Genomic DNA, 11,235 nt, shown 5'->3' on the forward strand with positions numbered 1-11,235 from the left:
AAGTCGGATTGATACCCTGCAATCCAACTATAAACTGAACTCCACGTACATGAAACACCAGCAAGGGATCTAGAAAAAGCAGCAGCGCACCTTGCCAGCTCTGGGGTAACCTCCACACTGGGGGAGGATGCTGCTAAATTTCCAGATAATTTTCTAGTTTCCTGCAGCCTCCCTTCATCTCATGGGTTCAGCATCAGCCAGGAGTCCCTCCGTCCTCAAATGGCACCTTCCTCCCATCACCTGAAGTTTTTTAACCGGGAGCTATGGGTACGGTGGAGCTGGAGGTTGTATCTGGCCGCGCCTGCGTGAGCCCATTCTCCCCACGTGGGCGTCAGGCTGGGAGCTATGGGTATGGTGGAGCCCATTCTCCCCACGTGGGCGTCAGGCAGGCGGGGGCCACCAGTCCCTGGAGCCCAAGGAGGTGAGACCCAGCACAGGGTTCAGGAGCACCCTGAGGGGCTGGAGCCGCCTTGGCAGAGCACTGAGCAGGGAACAGCATCCCAGGGTGTCACAGACTTACCTGCAGCAGAGCACCGAGCAGGGAGCAGCATCCCAGGGTGTCACAGACTTACCTGTACAGAACAGGGGATGCTTCAGTCCTGCTGTGCCTGAGCCAGATGGGCGGTTTCCTCCTTTAAGGCTCAGCATGGTCTGAAGGTCCCCTTCACACTGGTATTGGTGATTCTTGTGTGTCGAGGGACAGCATGAGAGCAGCAGCCGAGCAGCGGTCCCTCCAGCCTGCTATAGCAGTCCATTCAGATTTGTAACACTTTTCTTGAAATAATTTTTTTTCCCCCTTACACGCAGGATTGCATCGAGCTGCGGTGTGCCCAGATGGCTCTGGGACACCCATGGGACCGCAGAGTGGGATTTACTGGTCGTAGTACTATCTAAACATGTATTTTAAAGTCAGTGATTCTGTTTTGTTGATTGACTGAAAAAGGCAATGTGCTGAAGTGAAACAAAAATCTGGGAAATCGTCGGATGATTTTGGACAAGTGGGGTGCTCAGCCCTCTGGCTACCGAGCCCAAGGCTCTCCGGATGGACTCATCCTCAAACTCACAGCCCACTAAGCAACACCAGGGGAAAAAAGCCTCTTCACCAGGAAACACTTCAGGAGGCTCCATCCCAGGTCCTGCACTGTGTCCTCTGAGCAATGACCCGGGCAGTGCGAGATTCTGTCTCAGGGACCTCGTCCAGCCATGGGCTCCGGCTCCTCCTGTACCCACCCGTGTCCTGAGTTTTTTCAGGAGTAGGAAAGGTCTGAGATGAGACCCTTTCCCCTTTCATCCCCAGATCACAGGCTGCAGCGCTCACTGTCCGAGGAACAAGGGCCATTTTTGAAAGCACTCCTTAAGTTTAACTCCCAAGACATTTGGAAACTCTGCAAAGGCAGCAACTATTAACCCAGGCTTCTAGGAGCAGAGCAGAGCATCTAATGCTTTTAAGCAGTATTTCAGAGGCAAAGATGATCTTCAAAATGTTTTGACTTCCCGTTTTGAGAGAAACAATTATTTTTCTTTGAAATTAGCCTAATTAAAAGATCACAAAATTAATTAAAAAGCAAAATGAAATGCAATGCTTTGCATCAGGTTGAATGAAATGTTTTAAAATTAAATCAGAGATGGTTTTCATTTTGATTAAAGAAAACCCCCTCTCCCTCCCCAAGCTCTGGAAAACACTGATCCAAAGAAAATCTTCTCCCACATCTTCCCATCCCAGCTTGCAGAGGGGGAGGGCTCTCCCTGCCCCAAAACGTCAGGGACCGGACACTCAGATCCACTTCATGCTCAACCCTCAGCTCTCACAAAAGACTCTTTGGCTGGATGCTATTTTAAAGTGCTCCTGCTTGGTGGTGGCAGCTTGTTTAAAATTAGCAGCACCCCTAATTGGGAAGGGGGGAGCTGTGCCTGGCAGAAATGGCACCGCTGGCCCCCGGCGCGGCGGGGGCAGCCCCGTGCCACTCTCCATACCCGTCACTGTCAGAGCCCGGTTCCTGGCTGCGGCTGAACTATCCGCCAGGTTAAATATAGCAAGTCCCAAAATGTCAGGAGTTCTGAAGGCAGCTGCAAAGTGGTGGCACAGGGAAGGCAGGGCTGGGGGCTGGCTCAGGAACGGCCCCTGGCCGCGGGACCCTCTGACATGCCCCTGCCACACCTGAGCCTCGTCCTGCTCCCCGGCAGAGCTGCTCCTTCCACAGGCTCCCACAGGCTGGAATCACGAGGGGGACCCATTCTGTCCCTGGGGAGGGTCCTTAAGCCCAGACCCTCGGAGGCATTCAGGCTGCTCAACCCACGGGGGACCCGAGGGGCTGCTTCCCAACAGCAAAGCACCGAGATGCTGCTGGTTTTAAGCTCACGCTTTGAGGATGCATCCCTGCAGAGTGGGGTGAAGCAGGATCAGGGGCTACTTTTGAGGGAAATGCTCCACTTTTCTCCCCCCGCCCTGTGACCTGGCCGAGTGCAGGCAGCTCTGCCCATCCCCGAGGACTGCAGCCCCAGCTCCCAGTGCCCACGCCAGGCTCCAGCTCACAGCTGCAGCAGGTTTGGGTTTTGCAGCTCCCTGCCGGCCACCCCACGCCGCTGCCAGATGTGACCTCCTTGGGCTGGCAGGCAGCATCCCCGCAGGGCGGCTGCCAAGGGGGGCTCTGGACGGAAGGACCAAGGGACCAGCACACGTGTTGTCCTCCCTGCCAGGCTGCGAAGCATCCGCAGCACTTGTGAAACCTTATTTGTACACAGAATAACATTTCACAATACTGCTCTTAAAACCTGGAGGAGCCGAGGGTCCCTTCCACCCGGCACCGCACATCCCGCACGGACACGGATGCTCCAGCATCGCGGCAGAGCCCTGGCCCCCGCCATGGCCACGCAGCCCCCTCCCCAGCGGGATGCTCTCAGGGATGTGCTGCAAAGGCCAGAGGATGAGCTCAGCCAAAGCAAACCCCCAGGCAGCTTCCAAGGGGTTAAGGGGCTGCGCACAGCCGCTCTCCCTGCTGCCTTCCCGACCTCCTCCTCCTCGCAAAAGGCAAACAAAGAGGCTCTGCGAAGTGAATACAACCTCAGTACCTACGCCTGCCATACCGGCATTAGGAGAGGGGCGGGAAGAGATCCTAGCTCTTCGCTCACATTTAAGCATACAATAACAAACAAAAAAAAAAAAAAAAAAGGAAAAAGTTAAAGCCATCTGAAGTGCCTCCCTCTCTCCCTGAAGAGTGATAAAGGCTTTTTGGCAGAGCGAGGTGGTGTTTATTTTGGTTTGTGTTGTGTTGCTGCTCTGACCCCCTCAGCTGTTAGACGGCAAACTTGACAGCCTGATTGTTTTTACTGGACCGCGCCGGAGTTTTTCGCTTTGCAAAAGTGATCTGGGAGCAGTTTGCACTGATTGCTTCAGAGGGCTCCGGCCGGGGACCATCTCCGCGTCCTGCCCTGCGTCTCAGGCAGGACCGCAGCCGGGGCTCGGCCCGCAGCTGGTTCAAATCATCACTTTCTTCCCATTTCACTGCACAAGGCAGCGCCTGAAGATTTTCCTTTCTATTCTGCTGAAATGTGAGTCTAATTAGATGATAACAAGGCTCTGACGTTTTCTAATCGTAATCCTATCCGTGCAAGGGGACGTTATTAAAACGATTAAAATTATTGATAAAGGGGAGGAAGGACGCTCGGTCAGAGAACTCGGTATTTGACCCATGGTGTGCGGGGTGGGGGACAGGTCTGGGTCCGTCCCCTGGGGCAAAGCCACTGCTGTCCCCAAGGATGTGCCACTCTCTAAACACTTGCTTAAGTAACACAAAGCCTCCCACCAAGCCAGAGCCCCCCATCACGAACACGACGTAAAGGAAAGGTGGCTTCGGTGACAAAACCCGGACCCAGGCTCCAGGCAGAACAGATGAAGGTCGGTTTCATCCAACCTGATGCTGCTCAGGAGAGAGCTGGACCCAGCGGCTTCCACACCTGTACATGCCCATGAACGAGTCCCAGTGCAAACATTGCCACTTCACAAGATGGGCCTTTTAGACCCTCTTTCTGGAAGGTTTTTGCTCCATGGAGCACAGGGATCAGCACGTGGGGATGAGCAGCTGGGCTCAGGTGAAACTAAAGGGAACCGAGCCCCTATCCAGAAGATGAGCAGATTTTTATTTTTTTTTAAAGCCAGGCACCTCTCTGCAGGCAAGAGCCAGAAACAGAGATGGAAAAGGCCCAAGGGCTAAAGTTTCCACAAAACAATGATGAACAGGTCAAGGTTTTATCTTTACTGCCTTCAGAACTGCCCGGGGCAGTGCAGCAGTTGTATCTGCTCTGACCCAGGGGACAGGCACGCGATACCCTGCAGCCCCTGGCCCACATCAGCCGTCGGGCCACGCGAGGGATGTCCCAGCCATCTGGTACAACGCAGCCCACGAACACCGGGGCCAGACCCACCATCACTCCTCTTGGCAGTCCCCACCTCTGCATCGCTTCTGCAGGATCCCGTTGTTTTCTCTGTGGGATCCTTCTCTCCACAGGGCTCCGTGCCCAGCTCCACACCAGCCCTGCCTGGCACAGCAGCAGGCAGCTCTGAGCCAGTTTTCAGCTCTGGAAACCTCGGGAATCTCCCTTGGTGTTTCCCAGAATAGCCCCAAGGCTCCTCTGATTTCCTACAGCTGCTGCACACCAGCGCGGCAGGAGCTGGCAGCTGCACCCAGAGCATCCCCAGCCCTGGGGGGTGGCAGGGATGTCCTGGGGGGTGGCAGGGATACCCTGGGTGATGGCGGGGACATCCTGGGGGGTGGCAGGGATACCCTGGGTGGTGGCAGGGATGTCTTGGGGGGTGGCAGGGATGCCCTGCGTGGTGGCAGGGATGTTGGTGGCACAACACTGGTAGCACAGCCCCAGGAGCTGGGGAGTCCTCATCCCTGGGGAAGCCCCTGCATCTGCAGAGAACAAGGCTCGCTTTCTAACACTGAAACAAGGAAAAACCCACTGAAGGGGGACAGAGATACAAGCAGTGATGCCAAGGCATGGGGACACAGTGTGCAGGCTCCATCAGCCCCCCAGGATCCCCACAGGCAGGGAGGATGCACAGCTCTACCCATCCCGATTGGCATGTACCCCTATAGCCCATGTGCTGTCGAGGATAAAACGCAGCGTGAATCCTCCCAGCAGTCGGTGACCCCTCGACTGACGGCTGGGGACACCCGCAGCCCTGCCCAGCACGACCACCGCCACCCGAGGTGTCAGTCCCCCGGGGAGCACGCTGCCAGACGGCTGGAGAACGGGGTGTTGGAGACGCCTCTCCTCAGCATCAGTTTGCACGAGGGGTCAAACCGCCAATCCGCAGAGGAGCGAAGACACCAGCAAGCTGCAGCACTTCTCAAAGGGAAAAGTCCTCCCGAGCTAGCAAATCATTTGCAGAGAAGAATTTATTCATCCAATTTACACCTTATTTCTCTTCACAAGCAGATCATAGTCTCCATGAAATTGCTCATTGCTAGAAATTATGCAGCAAATATTTCTGAATACGTATCTCCAGCAAATTGCCTACCGCCAGCGCTATTTCCCAGCTCACAGTTGGAAATCGGAGCTGTTTTGATAGGACGTACAGCTCCCATAGCATGGCTCGCTCCCCGTCACGGAGGCACGATGCTCTCCCAGCCTGGCACTAACAGGCAGCGCTTCTCAGCTTATAAATAAAAAGCTCACAACAGAATCAACCTTACAGTGCAAATATTCATGATTATGAATTTGAAAATCACTTCCTATGAATAAGCCTGCACAGTTTGCATTAAAATACGCTGCTTCAGCATCATTCCCGCCAGTGTACACGTTTGCTAGAACAGCCACAGAGAGCAAACCTGAAAAGGTCAGGAAGGGAATGTGAACAAATTTATTGAGAAATTCAAACATATGTTTGGTGCTGGTTTAAAAAAAAAAAAAATCTGCTACAAATACATAGATGGTGTCTCCGTCAGAGAGATTGCACCATGCAAAGCTCGCTTATAGAGGGACAGAGGTCTCAGCTAATTGAAAATCTGATTAATTTTTATACCGACCAACTTTGAGATTTTGAAGGTTTTAATTTCTCCTTAAAATGCTGAAGATTTCTTTGAAAAGGATTTAGAATTCATATCGGAAACCCACAAAGGAGTTTTTAAGACTCTACCTTCTTATTTTAATAAAAGGTAGTTTAGATTTTTTTTTTTTCTTGGAAATATCTTCATTAAATAGAAGAGGAACTAAAGGGCATGGTAATATAATTCACAGACGATACTAAATTAGGATATATTGTACACGGCAGTGCGGACTGAGAAATAATACAAAGGGCCCCAGAGAGATTGGAAACCTGGGTAGAAAATAAATGAGATTCAATTTGGAAAAATGCCGTCGGTGCCTCTGGGGAAAATAATTTGAAAAAAAAAGGAATGGCTAACAGGGAGTTTAAAACAATAACAGAGAGAAAATCGGTCTGCAAAGCATTACGGACCCCCTCTAACGCCCGCCGGAGTCAGCAGAGGTTCCTGTTTGCCGCCGCGGGGACAGTCACTGCCGCGCTGATGGCACAGGCACAAGCAGAAATGTGACCAAGAACAGGCCCACTGCCATGGTGCCGGGCAGCATTGTGCCAAAATGACACGGAGGTGACCAGGGCGAGGATGCGAGCAGGGCTGGGAGCTGTGTCTGTCCCAGCCCCCCACAGCTGGACGCGGAGGCGCGGGAGGGCGAGAATGCTCTACAGGACCACGGTGAAGGTGAATATGGGGCAACAGACACACAAGCTAAATTATGAACCAGCACCTCAGAGTAAAGACCGAAAGCACAAAGAAGTTATGACAGCCCAAAGCTCTGCAGACACTCTGCACGCAACCCTCACCTCCCCAAAACCCCTTCTCCCAGAGACACCGTGCCTGACAGCTAACTCGGTCCCCGCTGATTAGGACAGGAGTGTGGATGTATCACCCTGAAATCACCAAAAGCACCATTTCACACGGCCCCATTAGAAAAACACTTTATAGAAGAAATAAATTCCTTTGACCAGGTGACCTGAGCCAAGCCAGGAGTCGGTTTAATTACCTGCCAAACGCCAACACTCTGCTGAGCTGGACCTGGGATATTGGGACATCCCCGTGGGATGGACCATGGCCTTGCTCAAGTCCTCTTATTCCCCCTCCCCTCCCCAAACACATGCTTCCCCCATCTCTTGGGATCACAGGTTTGAGAAAAGGAAGCGGGGAGGATTAGACCTTCTCACCTGCTCAGAGGGTGGCAGGAAAGGGCTCTGGCCCCTGCAGCACCCTCACACCCACCACCTCCCCATGGTCCAGCTGCAACAGCCGTCAGACCCTCAGCTACAGCCTGGCTGGGTGACATCCAAGCGCAACGGACCCAGCCCTCTCACTCCGAGCTGCACCAGGTCAGCCTGCTTCCAGCATACTGATTTTTTTTTTTTTTTTACATTTTCTTTTTAATGGGTTGTGTACTATTTCTCCAGGGCACTCAGAGCTCTGCTCACCTGTCTTCTGTATTTCAAGAAACCATCTAAGCCAATATATTCCAGATGATAAACTCCACCTAGCAATTTTCTCCTTTTCATTAAAATTATTTACACCAGAAGAACTTAAAACAAAAATCGATTTCAGGAGAAACAAGGATGAACAGACCAAAGACTTCTGCTTTCCGCTGCTATTTTTTAGCTTCTGAAAGGCACGCACTGCATTCATGAACTTGAGCATCACATATATATTTTAAAAGGTAACAGCACAAACACTTGTTACAGTATCCATCATTTTTTCTTGACCTTACAAAAAACAGAGCTCGTCAGGTAACAGCATTTCTGACATTTTGAAGTTGGTTTTTTTTCACCTTTGGGACAGAAATAAAACCTTTAAACATTTTGTTGAATGAGCTTTCAGAAGCGTGGCTTTGGAGACACCCAACCAAACTCAATGGGGTTTTTTTTTCAGATAAGCTTGAAACTATACAAGACTTTCCACCGACTCTAAAAAATTCTAATTGTAATTCTAATAAGAGCTATTGTCTCTGTAAAGCATTTCAAATCAAATGCAATTGTTCTTTTCCCCCAGATGAAAACTCTGGCACTGGCGTGGGCTGAGGATGGTTTTGATGGTCGGTGCTCCCCAGAGCCACTCGCAGGCTCTTGGAGCCGTTTGTCTCAAACCAGAGGGAACTTGTTTACCCTTTTCCAAGACTATTGATTTTTAGACACATCTCTGCCACAGCTTACATCCAGCTCTCACAAGAGGGGTCCTTAGGAATGAAAGATGTGGACATGCAACTGGCTGTTGAGGTCCCTGGGAAACACCAGAAAGGAGGGCTGAAAGAGCGTTTCCCTGCACACTGGGGCTGCCACAACACACCAGCTCTGCCGTCGACAGCGAGCTTCAGCCAGATGATGTTTAAACCTTCAGCTGAGGGCAAGAGAGAAACAAGGTCTTGGAACCATCCCACGTATAGAACAGCAACCAGCTCACAGCCTTCACTGTCTTCTCTCAGGTCATCGACGACGAATTATAAAAAAGGCTAACTTCAGGTGATTGGAGTCAAAGAGTCACACACCACCCTTAAAAATCCTCATTGCTCCTCAGTCATCACCGTTTCAGGGATGCGGGATTTTTAACGGGTTACCAAACCAGCAGGCAGCATCCTTAACTTCAGAACATAGCCAACGCTTTGGTGACTTACGTGCGTTGGGTCCCACGCTACACATCGTGTCAGTCTTCAGACTGGAACAAAGGATGGATTTATATACCTCAGTGTAAATATCTGCACGTATTGTCACACTGAGAGCTCATCTCCCAACTCCACCAGTTTTGCATCCAGCTACCAAGCGTAGGGCAAGGTGACCTTCCCCCAGCCCAGCTCAGAGGGAATCTTCCCGTCCTTTGTCACCCAGCAAACTGAGCCCCCTACGGAGGGGTAAGAGCTACAAATTCTACAACTTCAGAGGAAAAAAAGCCACACAAATAATTTTAAAAAGCTGTAGGTACCAAAGCAGTAAATATAAGTGCTCAGTCTCTCATAAATGACTTTTGGAAATCCTCTCCATGGCTACAGAGGCCCTGGACACCTGATGAAAGGCGTCATGGTCCTGTTGTGACCAGAGTCTGTCACATTCATTACCTTTTACTCAATCACTTAGAAATGCAAAATGTGGTTTGACAAGCTTCATTTCTGTATTTAACCAGTTTTTAAAGTATATTGTTTATTTTAATTGCATACCATTCTTCATCCAAGCACAGATCAACAAAACTCAAGTCAAAAACATCTAAAGATTATGTTCACTTTTTAAAGAGTGAGAAAGCTAAGGTTTTGAATACAAAAGTTGAACTATGTAATTGTTTAAATGAGCATTCCTTTACCATATCATCCTCCCTAGTAAGAAGCAGTGCCATATTTAATGCAAGCAGCTATATTTGGTTACAAATCATGTTTTAGCAATTATACTACACAGCAAGAATGAACAACTCTGTAGTTTTTAATAAAATACATATGAGAAACAGGATCTTCAATTTATATTTATTTTTATCTTGCTCGTTCATGAAAAGTCATGTTCAAAAATTACTTTGTCTCGTCTTTTCATCTGAGCAAAGCGAGGGTAGGCTTGAGCCCAGCGTGGCTCCAGCACCAGGCGAGATGGGACTGTCCTGCCCAGCTCAGCACCGAGCGGCATCAGGAGGTCCTAGCTCAGATGTGACACTCCCAGGGGTTGCAAAGGGAAGAGAGCATTAATATTGCAAGCTGAGAAGTACTCTTGAAATTTAAGGCTGGGAAGTGGCACTGCCACCTTCCTCGGAGGGGAGCATCCTGCTCTCAGCTGCACTTTGCATCTGTCCCCTGCAGCCGGTTTGGCAGCTCTCAGCACGTCGGGTTCCTGCGACTTCACACACCCAGGGCCTGGTACCTACAGGGGTGAGAGCTACACCAAGCTACAGAGACCCTGCCATCCTCCTTATTGATGTGTCCCATGGACAAACCAAGTATTCCTGGTACTAAAACAGGGCTGTGAAGCCAAAATTCCTCTCTGCGTTTTAAAGCCTACCAAAGGCTCCACTTAATTCCCACTGGCAGCAGACAGGCATCTTAAATCCACCGTGTTTCAGCCGTTAATTGACTGATCTGATCAGTAATCAGGAGGAGGACGGAGGGAGGAAGGCAGGGAGGGGCAGAAGAATGTAAAACAACGGGGCTACTTGGGAAATAAATGAACAAATTTCCATCAAAATACCCAAGTGATGGGCAGAAGCTCACCACCATCAGAGCACCTTGTTCTGCCACTGCCTCCGAGGTTGGTCAGACATTGGAAAGGATCCCACGCTGGCACAGGTCCCCACGCCGGCACAGGTCCCCACGCCGGCACACCCAGCTCCCACCCGAGGACAGGCAAGGCTTCACCAGCCCTGCTCATGCAGCAAGTGCGTTGCTTTAATATTTTTTAGTAAAGATGAAAAACTGGATCAATAACTTGAGGAAGACAAATGACTTTGATGGATTTGGGACCAGGGAGCTGGCTACCAACAGCAAGGGCAGGATGTGCAGTATTTTCCCAACAGGTTCTTCAAAGTTTTCCAAGGCAAAACCTTCCCTAGACGCAGAACTTCAACAACTGGGACCAAGATGCTGCAGGTCTGTCAACCTGAGAAATCCCACCAGCAAAGCAGTCGGAATAAAAAGGATGCGAGGGCAGAGCTATGGCAGTGCAGTTCACTTTCTGTCCACCACGTGGATTACTATAATTAACGAAGTATTTAGAAGCTTTTAGACTAGGAAGCAATGCCACCTAGTGAAGAGGATGGCATGTGACAGACAGGGGACATCTCCGAAGGGCCGGTCCCGGGGTGCGGTGACGAGGCTGTGGATGCTCCCACTGGTGCCCAGGGGCTCGTGTATACGGCATCGGTGCAAGGACTAACCAGGTACCCCACCGTCTGCCCCCCTAGAACCACCAGCTACACAAACACAAGTTCAAAGACATTTTAACCAATGAATAATTGAAAGAAAAATGCATTTTCAATAGGCCTTGAATTTAAATTTTCCTTCAACAAGACTTTTTAAAGCTGGAGAATATACAGCTCAAAAATGACAGATGGCTTTAAAATTAGAGATCAGATTATGTGGGAATTTATAAAGGTATTACAGAGAAAAAGCAGCACTGAATGGTACTAAATTTAGGACAAAGCCTGAGCAGACACTAGCAATTAAATAAAAATTCTAAAAAATTCATGGCCCAGAGGCTGGCAC

This window comes from Pterocles gutturalis, unplaced genomic scaffold (genome assembly GCF_000699245.1).
Source record: "Pterocles gutturalis isolate BGI_N339 unplaced genomic scaffold, ASM69924v1 scaffold323, whole genome shotgun sequence".
Lineage (NCBI taxonomy): Eukaryota > Metazoa > Chordata > Aves > Pterocliformes > Pteroclidae > Pterocles > Pterocles gutturalis.